The sequence below is a fragment of the Nicotiana attenuata genome, chromosome 10 (genome assembly GCF_001879085.1).
Source record: "Nicotiana attenuata strain UT chromosome 10, NIATTr2, whole genome shotgun sequence".
In the NCBI taxonomy this organism is placed as follows: Eukaryota; Viridiplantae; Streptophyta; class Magnoliopsida; order Solanales; family Solanaceae; genus Nicotiana; species Nicotiana attenuata.
Window position 1 is genome coordinate 46,001,279 of NC_031998.1, and position 19,045 is coordinate 46,020,323.

A 19,045-nucleotide genomic window follows, 5' to 3' on the forward strand; every position below is an offset into this window, starting at 1 on the left:
AAGAAGGAGAAGCACCGGGAATTTCAATACACACCCCCATACGAGGCATTAGATCGATCACTTTTACGGAGGAGGATAAGCAAAGAATTTATGAACCATGGCAATGTTCTATCATTATCAAACTGTTTGGAAAACGCATGATGCATACTTAAAAAAGAAAATTCAGGAGCTTTGGAAACCAATGGAAATCTTCTCCTTAATTGATCTGGGAGAAGACTATTTTATCATTAAATTCAAAAAAAAAAGGAAAATATGGATAAAGCACTTCATCAAGGTCCATGGTTTGTAAATGGTCATTACCTATCTGTGATGAAATGGAAACCAAATTTTGTGGCTACTAACGAAAAACTAACTACCTCAGCAATATGGATTAGATTGCCATAATTACCAACGGAGTTTTATGATGGAAAAATCTTAGAAAAAATTGGCAACTCGATTGGTCGAAAATTGATGTTTGTACATCAACCACAATGAGGGGTAGCTACGCTAGGCTCTGTGTGGAAATTCCGTTGGATCTCCCAGTGCAACCATTCATCTATATCGGTACTCACAAGCAGTCTATGAAGAAAAAAATCTACTATGTATGAAGTGTGGAAGATTGGGGCACACCTCTACCATATGTAAGTTTATCCAACAAAATACAAAAACAAACTCCTCCCCAGATACTACTACACCAAGGTCAATTGAGGAGAACCAAGAAGGTGAATGGAAAACTGTCACCTTCAACAAAGGCAAGAGACAGTATGTGACAAACGATCCGGCAAATAACCACACCCCAAAGGAGAAGCTCCAAGGCCCAGGTATCTCAGTAAATCTATTCAATGCAAACACATGTAAGTACATCGACACTCAAGTTTTACAATATAAATCAAAAGATCCTGCTAAGAACATCACGACCAAGAAGAACATAGACAACACCACTCTTCCAGTCCAAAACCACTTCACCATTTTAGATGAAGAGCACATGGTTTTGGACAAAATTAAAATAAATGAAAACAATATTTCTCCTAAAACCTCCCATGCAATTAGACTTTGGACTCTTTGGCGAGTGACGTGGCAATACCAGACACATACATGCCTACCTCTACTAGTAACGAAAAGCGTGACATGCTATTAGAAATAAACAATAAAATCATTAACCCTAATAAGACTACTAACACCTACACGGCAAGCCACTAAACAAGCTAATCAACATACTACAAATCCTCCTAATACTGATCATACAAGCAACAATCTTCCCCTAAAAATTGAGAATATCAAACCCCCAAAGCATGCTGTCCACATGGCCTCTAAGGAACCAAAAGATAAACAAATGGCAATTCCAATGGAACACGGCAAGGATACCAAATCCTTTCAAATTCACTCTATAAATCTAAAAGATGACCATTCACGGTCATGCAAGAAGACCCTCCAATCATAACCTCTACCACCAATCCCATTGCCTCTATTGATAACCTAAATCCCACGCCTGTTCGAAACCCATTAAATACCAATCAATCCACTCAAAAGGCCAAGAATCCCATTTTCTCCGAGAATAAGGAACATATTAATCCAAATACTAAGGCAACACAGAAATCCAACGATGGAAAATCTACCCCAAGACCCACCATAACCAGCAAATCCTCAAGTTATGTCCAACCCCCCCCCCCCCCAACGCCAACGACTACCAACCTACGTTCGTNTCCCGAGGCACACCCAAATGCGGATCAAAGAAAGTAGACATATAAGAGTAAGTAGAGCCTGGATCGAATAGAACTGATGCCTCTCTGTGACAAACCGGTATAATAACTATGATGACGAAGTCGGAGGCAACAACCTCAGTGCGGGCAGGAATACAATAATATCTGGCACGGCCCCTCTCTCGAGGGCGACCTCTATCTCCCCTATCTCCGCCCCTGGCTGGCTGTGCAGGTGGGGTAGCAGCGGGAGCTGTGACCATAGCCTGAGAACTCTGAGTAGCACGCTGTGGCTGGGTAGTCTTTGAAGATGCACCCCTACCTAGTCTGGGGCAGTCCCTAACCATGTGGCGTGTATCACCACACTCGAAGCAAGCTCTGGGAGGGCGCGGTGGCTGTGACTGGCTGGGCTAGGCCTGCTAGACTGACCTCTGAAAGTACCCCGCGCAGGAGGCGCACTAGAAACTAGAGGCGCATAGTAAGGCTCCTGTGGTGTAGGCGAAGCTGGAGTACTGCCGGCTGCAGGTAAAGCTGAATGTACAGGGCGACCAGAATAACCTCTACCATAACGACCTGCTGATGAGGTACGGGCACCAGAGTAGTGGCCCAACTCTCGAGACCTCTTGGCCTCCCTCTCTCCTTGCTCCCTGGCGAGCATACCCTCAATCCTCCTAGCAATGCTCACTACCTACTGATAAGGAATGTCCATCTCCAACTCTCGAGCCATGCTAGACCTGATGGGCGGAATAAGGCCCTCAATGAACCTGCGAACTCTCTCTCGAACTGTAGCAACCAAAGCCGGTGCGTGCCTGGCCAACCTGGTATAACGGATGGCATACTCTGAAACTGTCATAGCACCCTGGCGCAAGTGCTCAAACTCTGCGCGCCATGAATCTCTGAGGCTCTGGGGAACAAACTCTCTCATAAACATGTCCTAGAACTGGGTCCAAGTCAGTGAAGCAGCCTCGACTGGACTGTCTAACTCATAAGTACGCCACCAATCATAGGCGGCTCACCGAAGCTAAAAAGCAGTGAAAGGAACCCCGCTGGACTCCACTATGCCCATAGTACGAAGTATACGATGAAACTCCTCCAAAAATGCCAAGGCATCATCTGATGCTAAGCCACTGAACACTGGGGGATCATATTTCTTAAACCTCTCAAGTCTCCGCTGCTCGTCCTCCGAAGCAGCTGACCCATCCTCGGGCTGAACTGGCACTGTAGGCGGTGGGGAAATAATCTCGGGAACCTGCTCAACCTGCACTCGCTGCTCAGGAGTGCGGACAGCAGGAGTCTGTGCTCCTCCCCCAGCCTGGAACGTGGCTGCAGCAAGGGGAAGCAACCCTGCCTGAGCTAAGGTAGTGTACATGCTCATGAACTGAGCCAAAGTGTCCTGGAGCGCTGGAGTAGTAGTGGCAGTGGTAGGTGTGCCAGGTGCCTGGGCTCCGACTGAATCTGCTGGTGGCACCTCGGCGGTAGCTCGCGCAGGTGCTCTGGCTGAACATCGTGCGCGCCCTCGACCTCTACCCCGGCCCCGGCCTCTGGCGGCGGCAGCAGGGGGCGCGGGCGGGCGCGGGTGCCTGGTCATCTCGTATAGCGCGTGTCCTCACCATCTATGAGAGAATAGAAGACACAAGTTTAGATTTGATGTCAAATATCGCACGACAAGGAATTCAAATGAAGTGAAGATTTTTCCTAAACAGTTACATAGCCTCTCGTAGATAAGTACAGACGTCTCCGTACCGATAAGCGAGACTCTAATAAACCGGCCTGTGTTCCGTGACTCCTATGAACCTAGACCTCTGATACCAACTTGTCATGACCCTAGTTCACCAACCGTGAACCTGTCATGACGGCACCTGGTCCCCATGACCAGGTAAGCCTAACATTTGCGGAAATATAATAATTACGAAAAAATAGGGAAAATCAAATCAAATATCTAAAGGAAACTGTACTGAATGCCGCTTGGCAAGTACAACTCAATATCATAAGTCTAAAACAATTCCCAATACCCGGAAACTCATGGGCAACACAGGCTACAGAAGTGTATAGTAAAGGTTCCAGACTCCAGAATTTCTAACAACCGAAGAAGGAAAACTAAGTACTAAAGATAGAGTAAGAGGGAGACTCGTCGGTCTGCGGACGCAGCAGATCTACCTCGAAGTCTCCGTAGTCCTCCTGCCTCACTGATAGTGCGCCTGAGCGGAGGTACCTGAATGATCTGCACATGAAAAACATGTGCAGGAAGGACATGAGTACACCACATCGGTACTCAGTAAGTGCCAAGCCTAACCTCGGTTGGGTAGTGACGAGAAAGGTCAGGGCCCTACTGAGACAAAATATAATAATAATAATTTAACAGTATAAAAATCTGACAGATATAATAAGTACAGCAGTGAGATAAGACAAGTCAACGAGATTATAACAACTACACGAGTACAGAATAAACACAGAGTAAACACAGCTCAATACCAATGATAACAATGAGGGTCTCCCAGGATACCGTCCTGTAGCCCCTTTTTTCTCAACTGTCCAGTGGAACTCCCAGGATACCGTCCCGTAGTCCATCATATGTGTACATCCGAAGGATCTCCCGGGATACCGTCCCGTAGTCCAACCATCAATGTGCAGGGGGATCTATCGGGAATCGAACCCGCAGTCCCAAAGTAAAAGTGCAGGGGGATCTATCAGGAATCTAACCCGCAGTCCCAAAGTAAAAGTGCAGGGGGATCTATCGGGAATCGAACCCGCAGTCCCAAAGTAAACAAACAGGGGGGGGGGGGGGAGCTACCGGAATCCCACATCCGTAGTCCCAATGTAAATGCGCAATCACAACCAGAAGGTACACGGAAACGAAGTACAAAAGACAAGCAACAGGTAGTACTGGCCTAGCATGCTTCACGTAGTACATTCAAGGCAACATAAGCAATTAGGCAAGTTAAATCAACTAAACATGCTTTCCTAATCTAGCACATGTTATAATTGCAAGTAGAATAAAGCAAATATGAAAGGAACTCAATCTCAATATCTTTAGAAAACCGGATTTTCAACAATTGGCTCAAGTACGTGCTCGTCACCTCGCGTACAAGGCACTCAAATCAACAAATAACAAATCCTAAGGGGAAAGGTCCCCCACACAAGGTTAGACAGGCCGCTTACCTCGAACCGGCTCAATATCAAAAGAAACCACGCCTTTGCCACGAGTATCCGACTCCAAATGGCCCAAATCTATTCAATTCAATTACATATCGTAAATAATATTGCAAACAACTGATTCCGCTAATAAATTTACAACTAGGGAGCAAAAATAGGTAAAATGACCAAAATGCCCCTCAGGACAACGTCTCGGAATCGAATAATTTTTACCTTTTCAGAACCCTCGTACTCTCATGAGTCTAACCATATAAAAATCTCCCAAATCGGAGGTTAATTGCCCACTCAAAACTCAATAATTAGGTCTATGAAGTTTCTTCCAATATTCCCCAATTTTGACCTTGAATTCGAATTCTAATGGTGGATTTAACTATATATTGCTGGAATACAACTAAATAGGGTCAAGAAAACATTACCCAGTGATTTTCTCTTCAAAATCCACCCAAAATCGCCTTCTCCCGAGCTCCCAATTGTTTTTTCTAACTTTTGAATTAACCCTCGAATGATCCCCTTTTCAGAACAGTCATTTCCGTTTCTGCGGACAAGGGACCGCTTCTGGGGACCACGAGCCGCTTCTGCGGTTTTTCACTTAAGGCCATACTCCGCTTCTGCGGTACAAATCCCGCTTCTGCGGTCCCGCTTATGCGAAGGAAGGGACCGCTTCTGCGGTTCCTGCGGAGATGCCTGGGATCGCTTATGCGATGAAGAAGCCACTTCTGCGGCTCCGCTTCTGCGGTTCCCAAGCCGCAGAAGCGAAAATACCAGAAGACTCAAAATCTGTTGCTGCACACTTTAGAATTTCTTCCCGTCGACCATCCGAAATCATCCCGAGGCCCCCGGGACCTCAACCAAAAGCACAAATACTACCTAATACCTTATTCAAACTTGTACCAATCCTTAAAACACCTAAAACAACACCGGAAACCCGATTAAATCAAAGATTCAAGCCTAAGAACTACAAGTTTCTTCCATATACGATTTCGATCAAAAAAACCTAACAAAAACACGTCCGAATGACCTGAAATTTTGCACACACATCCCAAATGACATGACGGAGCTACTGCAACTTCTGGAATTCCAATCCGACCCTCGGATCAAAAACTCACTATCGAATCGGAAACTTCAAAAATTCAAACTTCGGCATTTCAAGCCTAAATGAGCTACGAGCTCCCAAAATACATTCCGAACACGCTCCCAACCCCGAAATCACCTAACGGAGCTAACGGAACCATCGGATTTTCATTCTGAGGTCGTCTTCATACTGTTCCGACTACGGACCACTTTTCAACACTTAAGCTCTCATTTAGGGACTAAGTATCCCAAAATTTTTCAAAACTCAACACCGAACGTCCCGGCAAACCAAAATAGCAGAAATGAACTTAGGGGAAGTAGTTAATGGGGGGTCGGGGCGTAAATTCCAAAAACGACCGGCCGGGTCGTTACAAGCACCATCATTGAACCACAATCTAGTTCATGCAGTGATAGAACAATGGAACATGCCACCTCACTTCAACCCAATTCAACCACAAAATATCCTCCCAGACCTTCTCTTCTTCCCATCAGAGATGCTAACTCAACTGAATCCCATCTTCATGCCTTGGGAAATCAATCATCAACCACAGGAACAACCTCTCAACCAAGAGAACCCTTATGCACCACCACCCACCCACATGCAAGGCGAGAACAAGGCCTGACAGAAGCAACAATGGAGGAAGAAGTAGAAAATCCCCTCAACCTAGCCTTAGAGCAAGTCCTAGAATTCTCATATCTAAACGGGGTAAAGGTGTTTCTATTCAGGAAGATGCAGGAGAAGAGGCACGTACTCAATTGTCTCCTAGCACTCTACAAGTTCTCAATGGATATCAGGCCACCACAGGATCCAACTTTGGACAACAGGGCCATGATACTAGTGGCATCTCTACGAAGGAACCCTATCTTTCCGGGAGGGGTGAGGGAGAATGGGAAGGCAGTGAACGAGAATTTAAATCATCCAATGAATCGTCCAACTAATTTTATTGTTTGGAATATACGGGGAGGGAACAATGACAACTTCAGAAGAAATTTTAGGGAGATGATTGATACTCACAGACCCTGCATGGTAACCCTACTGGAAACTAGGATGCTTAATCATGAACAATGGCTTAAGGATTTTGGATTTTCTGAGCTAATCGAGGTTCCAGCGGAAGGGCAGTCAGGTGTAATGTTTGTTATGTGGAACCATAAGGTGGTCACAGTCCACAATTTCATTCGTAGGAACCAGGAAATCCATACTACAACAGAGGTATTACCCATTCGTAAAACTTGGTTATTTTCGTCTATTTATGCTAGCACTAATTATCAATATAGGAATATGTTGTGGAATACGATAGAAAACATCTCTAGCAATTATAATGGGCCTTGGTTGATAGGGGTTGATTTCAATGATATCTTAGGTTCAAATGAGAAATATGGGGGGAGACCTATTAACATAATAGAGCAGAATACCTTACATCAAAGATTTTAAATCGTAACCTAATGGACTTAGGTTATAAAGGGTGTAAATACACTCGGTCAAATCATAACATAGAAATAAAGGTCTAATTATGGAAAGATTGGATAAAGCTCTAGGAAATAAAAAATGGTGTGAGCTATTTCCAAACTACTCTATAATTCATCTCCCTAAAACCTACTCAGACCACAATCCTATTTTAGTAGAACTAATCCCTAGAAGTAGACATAAACATGTACAACCTTTCCTTTTAGAGACTTATTGGAGCAAACACCCCGATTTTTAAAATCTTGTTAAATCAAACTGGCTTGGCAATGACTATTTCAGGGCCAGCAAATCCTTATTAATAGTGTTAAATCCTGGAAAGATAGGACCTTTGGATATATAATGGGGAAAAAAAGAAAATTAATAGCAAGACTCCAAGGTATCCAAATTTCTAGGAACTACACTTGTAGCACCTTCCTCCAAAACCTAGAGAGTACTCTTAAGAATGAATATAATGACGTTCTCAAGATTGAAGAGGATTATTGGACACTGAAGTCTAGAATAATGTGGTTAAATGATGGGGATGCGAATACCAAGTTCTTCCACATATCTGCCTCAAATAGAAGAAGGAAAAATAAAATTACTTATTGTAAGGATGAGGCAGGAAATTGGATCAATGATCATCAATTAATCACTTCTAATATTTTAAACTACTTTGCAACAGTTTTTACATCCTCACATGCCTGTACTCATTGGAAGGACTTAGGGTTAACAAATTCTAGCCATACTTCAATTGACCATAAATCCCTAGATAATCCTCTATTAGATAATGAGGTCAAGAAGACTATATTCTCCTTTAAACCTTTCAAAGCCCCGGGGCCAGATGGACTTCACCCTTTTTTCTATCAGAGATACTGGAATATCATAGGTCAGTCAGTTACTAAGTTTTGCCATGATATTTTTAACACGCAGGTAATTCCTAAGGAAATCAATAAAAATACCTTTTGTCTGATTCCTAAAGTGCCAAATGCTAACAACATTAAAAACTTTAGACCTATTGTCCTTTGTAATACTATCTACAAGATTATTACCAAAATCATTGTAAATCGTCTCAAACCATTCCTAGACAAATTGATAACTCCCTTCCAAGCCAGCAATATGAAAAATAGAAGAGCCTCGGATAATGCTGTAATAATCCAAGAATTAATTTCTAACCTAAAAAAGGTCAAGGGCAAACATGGTCAAATGATATAAAAATTGACTTGGAAAAGGCCTTTGACCGTATAGAATGGTCTTTTGTTTATCGTACCTTTAGGTTTTTCAAATTCCCACCAAAATTATCTAACCTACTTCTTAGTTGTATCTCATCAAGCTCTATTGCAATCCTAGTAAATGGTTATACCACAATTTTTTTTGAACCTAGCAGAGGAATTAGGCAAGGTGATCCACTATCACCTTACATATTCATCCTTTGTCTAGAGATGCTATCTAGGTATATTGAAAATCAGGTCGACATCTGTAAGTGGGATCCAATCACCATAGGAAGAAGAAGCCCTACCTTCTCCCATTTATTTTTTGCAGATGGCTTAACGCTAATGGCTAAGGAAAGCGAAAAATCATGCTATGCTATTAAAATAGGTCTAGAATTATTTTGTTCATTGTCTGGTCAAAACATAAACCACTCCAAGTCAAAAATCCTATTCTCCCAAAACTGTAACCCTACCATCACAAAAAGTATAATTAAGTCATTAGGTATTAAGAGAAGTGAAAACTTTTGTACATAATTAGGTTTACCAATTCTTAATAAAAATCCAAAGCCGTCTGATTACCAATTTATAATTGACAAAATGAGGACAAGACTTGCCTCTTGGAAAATGAGATTCATTAATATAGCCGGGAGAACCACCCTGGCTCAATCATGCCTCAACTCTATACCTAACTATTACATGCAATATACTCTTCTCCCAAAAAAGACCATTAAGAAGATTGACAAAATTCAGAGGGACTTTATTTGGGGTACCAATGAGAATAGGAAAAAACTTTACCTAGTAAAATGGACAAATGTCTGTCAACCAAAGTCTTACGGGGGAATGGGCATCCATGGTGCAAATACAAAGAATTTGACTAACCTTGCTAGTCTAGTTTGGAGACTTCTTACACAAGCCAACTCTCCTTGGGCAAGGCTGATTATTACTAAATATGGAGGGAGTTGCTCTAAAATAAATTATTCCTTCATCTGGAAGGCTATCATTAAAGGATGGGAATTATGCTCTAAAGGAATCACATGGTCACCCCACCTAAATTCAAATCTAAACATTTGGGATACAAGATGGATCCCAAACTCCACAAACCTAAGAAGTTTAATTGAAGGTCCCACTATGCCTAAAACTTACAATCTTAAAATAAGAGATATTTATACCAATAACAAATGGGATCTCACAAAGCTATCGGTGGATATTCCTACTACAATTCAACAAAACTTCCTTAAGGTCAAAATTCGAACAAAGGGACCCTTAAATGATATTCCTATATGGTCTCTTTCATCCTAAGGAATTTTTACTACCAAAAGTTATTATAATCTTATTGAACCAATTATTAATAATCAGTTGGACTATGATTGGATTTGGTCTTTATCCTGCCCAAATAAGACAAAAAATTTTTTATGGCAATGTCTCCATAACATGCTACCTTGTAGGAAATACCTAGCCCGAATTGGAATCAATATTGACCCCCTATGTCCTATATGTGACATGAAAGAAGAAGAATCTATTATTCAAATTTTTCTCTCCTGCAAAGTGAACAAAACGTTTTGGGATAATTTGGGTGGGGTAACCTTTTATGATCCCACAAAGGGGCACTGGCTTGCTCAATTAAAAAATCAAGTTTACTCTATGAGACACAACCTACTCGAATGGAATAATATCCTCCCTTTCGCCCTATGGGAAATTGGATTAACAGAAACGCAAATAATCAAAACAACTTGAGGCACGCTATTAACATAAACTATATTATTCAAAAAGCTGTGGAATTCAACCTTCTTACGGAAAATAACACGCTGCCCATTGAAAGGATTCAATTAGAAATCAAGTGGCAAAAGCCCCAAAAGGATGGTACAAATTAAATGTTGATGCTAGTCATAACAACTGCCAAAGTGGACTGGGGGGAGTATTCCGCAATGCAAACGGTCACTGGATTGTTGGATTCATAAAGTCCATACAAGCTAGGGGCTCTTTGGAGGCAGAACTAAAGGCAATAAAGGAAGGACTCAAAACAGCCCATGAGTGGGATTTATTCCCACTGGAAATAGAGACGGATTGTGCGGAGGCAATACAAACTACTCAATGTGATAATAGACTTTTTGAAAATGTTGTCAATTTTTGCCGGTCGTTAATGCACAAAGGGAAGGTGACCCTCCTCCAGCACATGTTTAGGGAAAACAATACAGTCGCTCACACCATGGTCAAGTTGGGAAGGACTCCAGGAAGGAAGAAAAAAGTTTTTGTATCCCCTCCCAATGTTGTTTTTAATTCTGTTAAGTATGACGAAGACAGTCAACGTTGTTTTGTTAAATACCTATCTATGGATGCTTGCAATAGATTAGCAAGCTTAGGAAATCAATGTGTCCTAAGCAGCACACAACTAGGCCATGATGTAACAAACATTACGTAATTTTTATATATGTTTCCTGTTTGCTCAAAAAAAACAAGAATACACTGAAGAAATAAGAATCTCTCCTCTCTTTCTATCTACATTCTTGTCTATTTTCCTGTTTTGTATTATTACTTTGAGCTAAGTTTCTTAACACGTTATCTGCACGACTTCTCCAATTTTACTAAAGTTGAATTTCACTTCTTGCGAGTGATTTATGGGATGTTCACAAAAAGAATACTTTTACCTTTTAAATGGCAAATTGGAACCACACAGTACATAGCAGGGATGGACAAGTTTTTTCACGAAGGTGTAGTATGTACTAGACAATTGCTACACCAACATGGTACATATATTCTCTTAATAGTATTGTGGTAAACCTTTCTTTCTCTAGAGATCCGGGGAGGTATAATTTTTATATTCTTCTTGGTGCACTCATACCTCTATATGTCATATCTGATTCAGCAAATGAGCATGTTATAATTACTCTCTCTCTCCTTAAGTTTCTATGAAATTAATATGCCAAATAGATTTGAGCAACATTATTTCAATCTGGTAAAGTGATTTACTAATTTCTAATTCTTCTGTCACATGAATATGTTGGTGTACCATATGTACTTGTTGGATTTTAAATCACCTGCCAGTATTATAGAAATATTGGGTTAGCATAATTAAGTTGCTAATGGGTTGAATATATATCCACATGATTAAATATTTATATTAGTTCATGAAAAGATATTCTTTTGAACCCTCAGTTATATCTAGCCAAACTTTGCAAAGCTTTCAATTTTGTTCATGCTTGATGAATATAATTTTGTTAGTTTCTACAATTGTATGCATAACACAATTGATCAGTTTTTCTTTTAACAAACTTTTGATTGATTTTGTGCATGCTAACTGATTTAATTTGCACAGTTTACACCTATAAAAAAATACTCTCAAACATTCTGTCAGTTAACGTTATTAAATACAGCTTGTTGGAGCGAAAAAATAAATTTTGTATAACTAAGATAGTTTTATTCCCTTTATGTTTAATCATGTGGTTGTTCGTGAAGAAGATCAATGTGAACTTTCATTAAAGTTCGGGCAAAAATAACTGACTATTATAAAGTATTATATCATGAAAGGCTCAATGGTGAGTCCACTTAGACTTATTATGCCATTGTATAAGGGTAAGACATCGAGTATGAGTCCTGGTACACCATGATGATAAGAGTTGGGTTTAAGTCGTAACATGCATTTATATGGATAAGGCATTGGGTTTGGATCCTAATGCACCATATTGAAAATATAGTGATGACTAAAGAAAATAATATAGTTTCATGAAAAAGCATGAAGTTTGTCCCACTTGATTTGTTTCATTCTTGAAGTGAATGTGATAGCGATGCATAATAAGTCTAAATGAAGACAAGTGGTTGACCAATGAACGTGGGAGTGCCAAAGATCAAAATAATAATAGTCATCATTATGGTAATTGTAAAAAGGAGAACAATGGGTTCTCAAAATAAACCTTCAAATGTGAAGAAAATGTGTATCAATATGGTTTGTAAATATGAGGCACGTTCAAATGATTATAGTCCATTCATTGAAAATGAGACTTGTGATAAGCATTATAAATGCAGACATATTCTTGAAAGTGAATGTGAAAATATATATATGCATAATAATGTTTTTATGTATGGTTGGATAAATACCACAATTCACCTCTAAGGGAGGTTTGAGAGAAATAAAGATAATGAATATTACAATGTGATTACATGAGTATGTCATTAGTCGCGTATATGTGGTACGCCAAAAATAAAATTGTCGTGACTTATAAAAGGTTATTAAAAGCAAAGTTAAAGCAATAAATAATTTTTTTTATAATAATTTTGACTGTGACAGTGATAAGATAATTTTCTCTGTGGAGGAAAACTTCACCACTTGGATGGTGTTATAAAAGATCTTGTAGTACAAAATTATTAAGAGCTCCAGAAGAGCGAATTTGTTGCTACCCGAATAAATAAAATTATTCATGTCATTGGTGGTAGTAAGTCTCAAAAGGAAATTTTTTGAGTTTCAAATATATTAGCCAAAGTGGTTGGCATTTGAGACTATAAATGATAGGAAGATTGAATATCTTCATATTACTATAATCACACTGGGTAAATATAAAAGGTTACCCGGTCTTTCTTCTATTTGTACTATACAAATATAAGCATGATGATGAAATCACATGCCATAGTAAATTAAATGTTTACTGAAATAAATATCAGTTGGCATGACCGGTTGGCCATCCTGGTTCAATTATGATGTGAAAATTGGTTGAGGATTCATATTGGCATATCTTGAAGAAATATAAGTCTTCAAGAATTCTCTTGTGCTGCTTATTCTCATGATATACCAGCTAAGTTTGGGATTGAATTCCTTGATTTCTGGAACGAATAAAAGGTGATATATATATATATATATATATATGGGCCCAGTCACCTGCCATGTGGACCGTTTACTATTATATGATATTAATAGATGCATCTATTGTATGGTCACATGTGCGTTGGTTATCAACTTGCAGTTTGTCTTTGCAAGGTTGCTTGCTCAAATTATTAGAGCACAGTTCCAAAATAAAAATTATGATAATTTATCTTGATAATGCTGGTTTAAATTCAAGTTGGTTTAGCAGAAACTGTATGCCTCCATTTAAGCTAAACAATTGGTTATGAGAATATACTTCCCGAATAAAATTTGGTGTGAGGTATATTATTTAATATACAACAACATTTGTACGCATCTAGCCAACAAGTTATGATAAATTCTCCCTATCTTAATTGGTTCAGGGTTAGGAACCAAATAATTTTCATCTAAAAATATGGATGTGCTATATGATTTAGTTATTCCACCACAATGCATAAAGATTGGTCTCCAAAGAAGGTTGGGGATATGTGTTGGTGATCCCAACATTAGGGGGAGAAAATGAGCAGCTGAAAAAAGTAATACACGGAATGAATTATTATGAGTACACTTAAATCCTCGTACAAGAAAATATGAACTTGAAGTTCAAGTGATAATTCATTTGCAAAATATTGCCATGCGCATTTGCTGACCCAAAACTAAATGTCATATTTCAGCTGCTAATGCTCCAAATAGAATAAAGTCCATGATGGACATAGTCTATGGAAGGCATGCATAAAGTATAATAGACTAATCGGTTCCAAAGATAAAACTCCTTAACGAAGGAGAGGAGCAAATGATAAAGATAGTCATACTAAGAAGGCAATTTCTCTATAAGTGCACCACGACATAACACTTTATAAGACCTCATGGGAGAGGCTCAGGGACCCGAAGCTATTGAGATCTCCATAAGTTATGTCTTTATTGAGTGGTGATAGAACAGATATAAAATGATCGTCGACGATATTGTTGATATAATGTAGCGTTCAATATTATTAATATTGACGAGGATCTTGAGCTCAAATATGTCATGGAATTTGGACAGATAAATGATTGGCCAAATGAAAAATACGCAATGAAAATTTACTTCACCTGAAAAATATGAAGTTGGACGGATAGTCCCAATACCTGAAAGTGAAATGAAAAATCAAGTCGATAGATATAAAGACGACTTGTGGCACAAGATCTTTCGCAAATATCGTGGCGTTAGTTATATGGAGATATGTTCTCCCGTGGTAGATATAGTCGCTTTCGGGTTTTAGTCTGGCAATACATTTGATATGCGTATAATGAAAATCATTAAAGAATTTAGATTGTTTTGAAGCACATAAAGGGTCCTGGAAAACATATTATAAAGTTTCAACAATCCTTATATAATGTATATGATTTGTTTATGTGTCTTAGTGAAACTGGTGCACTTATGTTTCTTGCTAGAACCATGAAGATTAAAATTTACTCTGGTATGGAGACACTAGAATGCGATTAGTATTATACTGCAAAAGGAATCATTGATAAATATATATATTTTTCCTAACAAATATTGTCAAGATTTTGTTGGTTACGCAAATGCAGGCATATTCCTGAAGTTCGTTATTCAAAAAATCTATTTGCATGTGAGGGTACTGCCATATTATTATTCTACAAGGCAGTTAATTGTTGATACTTATTCAAGTCATGCCAAGATAAACAACTGATAAAGCAAGTGACTCAACATACAACAGACGTGTGACTTTTCGTTGAAGAGAAGATTCCAATAATATTGAAGATGATGTTGTTTGCACAGCTCAATTGAAAGAAGGATATATCGAATGAGACATAATAAAGCAAATTTCACCAAAGTTCTTTTTCAGGGCACATGATCTTCAAAAGAATGGTGAAATTGATATTCAACAAATTCGTTCATATGATAATTTGGTTGATCTGTTCACCAAGGCATTGCCAACCTCAATGTTTGAGAAGTTGAAATACAAGATTGAAATGCATTGTCTTCAAGGAATAAAGTGAATTTTTCATCAGGGGAGACAAATACGCGTTGTACTCTTTTTCCCTTTGCACAGGTTTTGTCCTATGGTTTTCCTGGCAAGTTTTTTAACGAGGCAGCAGACAATGCGTTTTTTAACATGTCAAGCCATCTACCAAAAATATTGAGAATGCACTCCTAAAAGGTCTAGATCATCCTTTGTCCAATTAGTGCATTTAAACTGATGGGGGTGTCCATTTGACCTAGATAATTTTTTCTTTTGTGGGTGGTCTGTTTATTAAGATAGTGATATACTCAGTAGCCTTTGCCAAAATAATGGTAGCATGGACCATATCTTTCTTCTTGTTGAAGAGGTTATTATTCCTAGTAAGCCAGATCTGCTAGAAGGTAAAGGGAAATAAGTCTTCCCAATTAAGGGTATTGTCGAATGGCTTTCTTTTGAGAGATGCCCATGTGGCCGGCCAGTCCCTGCTAGTGAAAGTGGGGTTTTGGGTTTGAGCTGCATTGGTGCTCTTTGAGGTTAAACTTAGTCAGAAGGATTTTGCATTGGGGCAGTCAAATAAGATGTGGGCAGAGGTAACAAGTGCATCATTGCAAAAACAGCACATTGGGTTACATTGGACCCCAATATGGTGGAGAAAAGCACCTGTTGGGAGCCTTTCATGGTAGAGAAGCTAAATGAAAGATTTGATCTTGTTGGGGGCCTTCATTTTCCAGATCCACAAGTATTTGTTGCTAGTATCTGTCCCCTTCCGGGAGGCACTGTTGGCAAGTAGAGTCTAGGCTGATTTGGTGCTGAAAAGGCCATTGCTAGTGTTTCCCCAAATCATCCTATCCACCTTTATAGGATTGGATGGAATGAAAGTGGTTAAAAGCATGTTTCTGATATTTGTAGGGATGTGTAGGGAGATGAAAGATCTATCCCAGGCCCCATTGTTGTAGATTATAGCAACTGTGGTTGACAGGTCAGCTTGGGTTTGGGGACCTTCAACCATGGTCCTAATGGATGGTTGGTTTCGGATCCAGGGGTCATCTATGAAGTTGACTCTATTCCATTTGTGAACTACCCATCTCCTCGCTTGTGAACATGTTTCCCACCCTTTGAGAATGCATTGCCAAGTGGCTGATTTAGCTTTTTTAGGGGGGTGTCGCCAATTACAGTGCTTTGCAATAAGAGTTTTTGGCCAGAGGGAGGATGTGTTATGAAAGAGCCCCCAGACCACTCCTGAGTGGATAGCTTTGTTTTTCAACTCTACCTTTTGGATTCCCAGACCTCCATGTGACTTAGGCTTTGTGACAGTGTCCTAGCCCACTAGGTGCATCTTCTTCCTATTTGGTGTGGTGCCCCAGATGAAGTTTCTTTGAATTCTATCAATCTCCTTTGTAGTTTTTTAGGAGAGTTTGATGAATTGTATGACATGGCTAGGGATACTGTTCAGGGGGGCTTTTGCTAGGGTAGTTCTCCCAGTCATGCTTAGAAGGTTAGACAACCAGCCATTTTGGAGTGTATGTTATCGATTATGAATACCTTTTGTGGAAGATGGGGAACCCCAGGTATTTGCCAAAGATAGTTGTGGCCTGAATGGATAGACTGTTGATGTTGGTCTCCATTTGGTGGGGTTGGCAATTGGCAGAGAAGAAAAGTCTTGATTTTGCAAGATTGATTTTTTGGCCTGAGGCCTGATTGAAGGAGTTTAAAGTGCTGATGATTGTGGAGCAATTCTTCTGGTCAACTCTTGCAAATAGAGTTAGATCATCAGCAAAGAACAAGTGGGAGATATTGGGACCAGACCTGCTTATGCTAATTGGACACCACTCCTTATTCTGGACATCTTTCTCAATAGACCTGGAGAGTCTCTCCATGCACATAATAAATAGGTAATGGGAGAGGGGGTCACCCTGCCTGATGCCTCTAGAAGGTTTAAATGGGTTGGTTTGTTCTCCATTCACTAGAATAGAGATAGAGGAAGAACTTACACATGACATGATAAGGTTAATGGTGTCAGTGAGGAAGTTAAAAGCTTCGAGGGTGTCCCTTATCAAGGACCATTCAATTCTGTCAAAGGCCTTCTCCAAGTCAATCTTAAGGATCATGTGAGGTATTTTGCCTCTCATATTTTCAAAGTGGGTGATGTATTCCTGGATGATGATAGCATTGTTAGAGGCTCTCTTGTTGGAGAGAAAGCTTGCCTGACTGGGACCAATAATGTGGGTCAGGCGATGGTTTAATTTTGTTGACTAGGATTTTGGTCACAATTTTGTAAATGGTGTTGCATAGTTCTATGGTCCTGAATTTTTTTAGCATGGAGGCCTGGGGCATTTTGGGACTAAGCACATGAGGGTGTCGTTCATAATGGGGTGCATTGTTGCCTTTGAGAAGCAATCTTTGCAGAAATAGATGACATCCTTTCCCACATGTCCCATTACTTCTTATAAAAGAATGGATGTAATCCATCTGGTCCCGGAGCATTGAAGGGTTTGAAGGAGAAGATAACTCGTTTGATTTCACTATCACTGATGAGGAGGGCTATGTTGGATTTTTGCACAGTGGATAGTGATGGATTCTGGGGGCCAGTAGTGGTAGTGGAGATGGGGGATTGGGAGTGAGAAGAGGTGTAAGGGTCCTTGAAAAAACTGATAATGGAGTCTTTGATTTCTTGAGGCTCGTGCTTCCAACTCCTTGTCTCATCCTTAAGGGATAGGATCATATTTCTCCTTATTCTATTGAGAGTAGACTCTGAGCCGAGGGTCTATCGAAAACAGCCACTCTGCCCTATCGGGTAGGGGTAAGGTCTGCGTACATATTACCCTCCCCAGACCCCACCTGGTTGGATTTTACTGGGTAGTTGTTGTTGTTGTTGTTGTTGTTGTTCTATTGAGAGTAGAGGTGTGAAAAAATCTGGTGTTGGCATCACCATCGGAGAGCCAGCTTATCCTAGCTTTCAATTTCTAGAAATCGTCTTCATTTTTAAGGATTGAGTCTATTCCTTGATGAGAGTGTTTTCCATGTTTAGGAGGAAGTGACTAAATTGGTAGTTAGGAGATTTCTAGATCCCAACTATCCTGGCCAAGAGTCTCTTCTTTTTGTGGAATATATTACCAAAGGTAAGCTTATTTCAATTGATGATATTATATTTGAATCAAAGGGATGAAGGGATTGAAGAGGAGTGAGTTGGAAAGGAATCTCAGATTAAGGCTGGGAAGGTTGGATGACTGCATCACATGGACTCAAATCTAAAGGGCTTGTCATTAACAGCTTGGGTGCTATTATTGAGCTTGATAAGGAGAGCGCAGTAATCAGAGTGGGTCCTAGCTAAATGTGTTACAGAAGCATTCGGGAATTCATTTACTTAGCAATTATTAGCAAAACACCTATCAATTCTCTCTAGGATTAGGCTTGTCCTGTTTTTGTATCTCTTATTGGACCAGGTGTATTTACTCCCTTTATAGCCTAGATCAACTATCTTACACTGGTTAATACAATTCCAAAACAAGTTACTTTTGTTTGTGTTTATACAGTTACCCCCAAATTTGTCTCTTGCTTTCAATACCTCATTAAAGTCTCCACCCATGAACCAACTACCATTTAAGTGCTTAGAGGTATCTATCAGGTTTTTCCAAAGGGTTTTTTGATCCTCTAAATAGTTACTTGCATAAATAGCCAAAAAAACCAAGGGGGGTTAG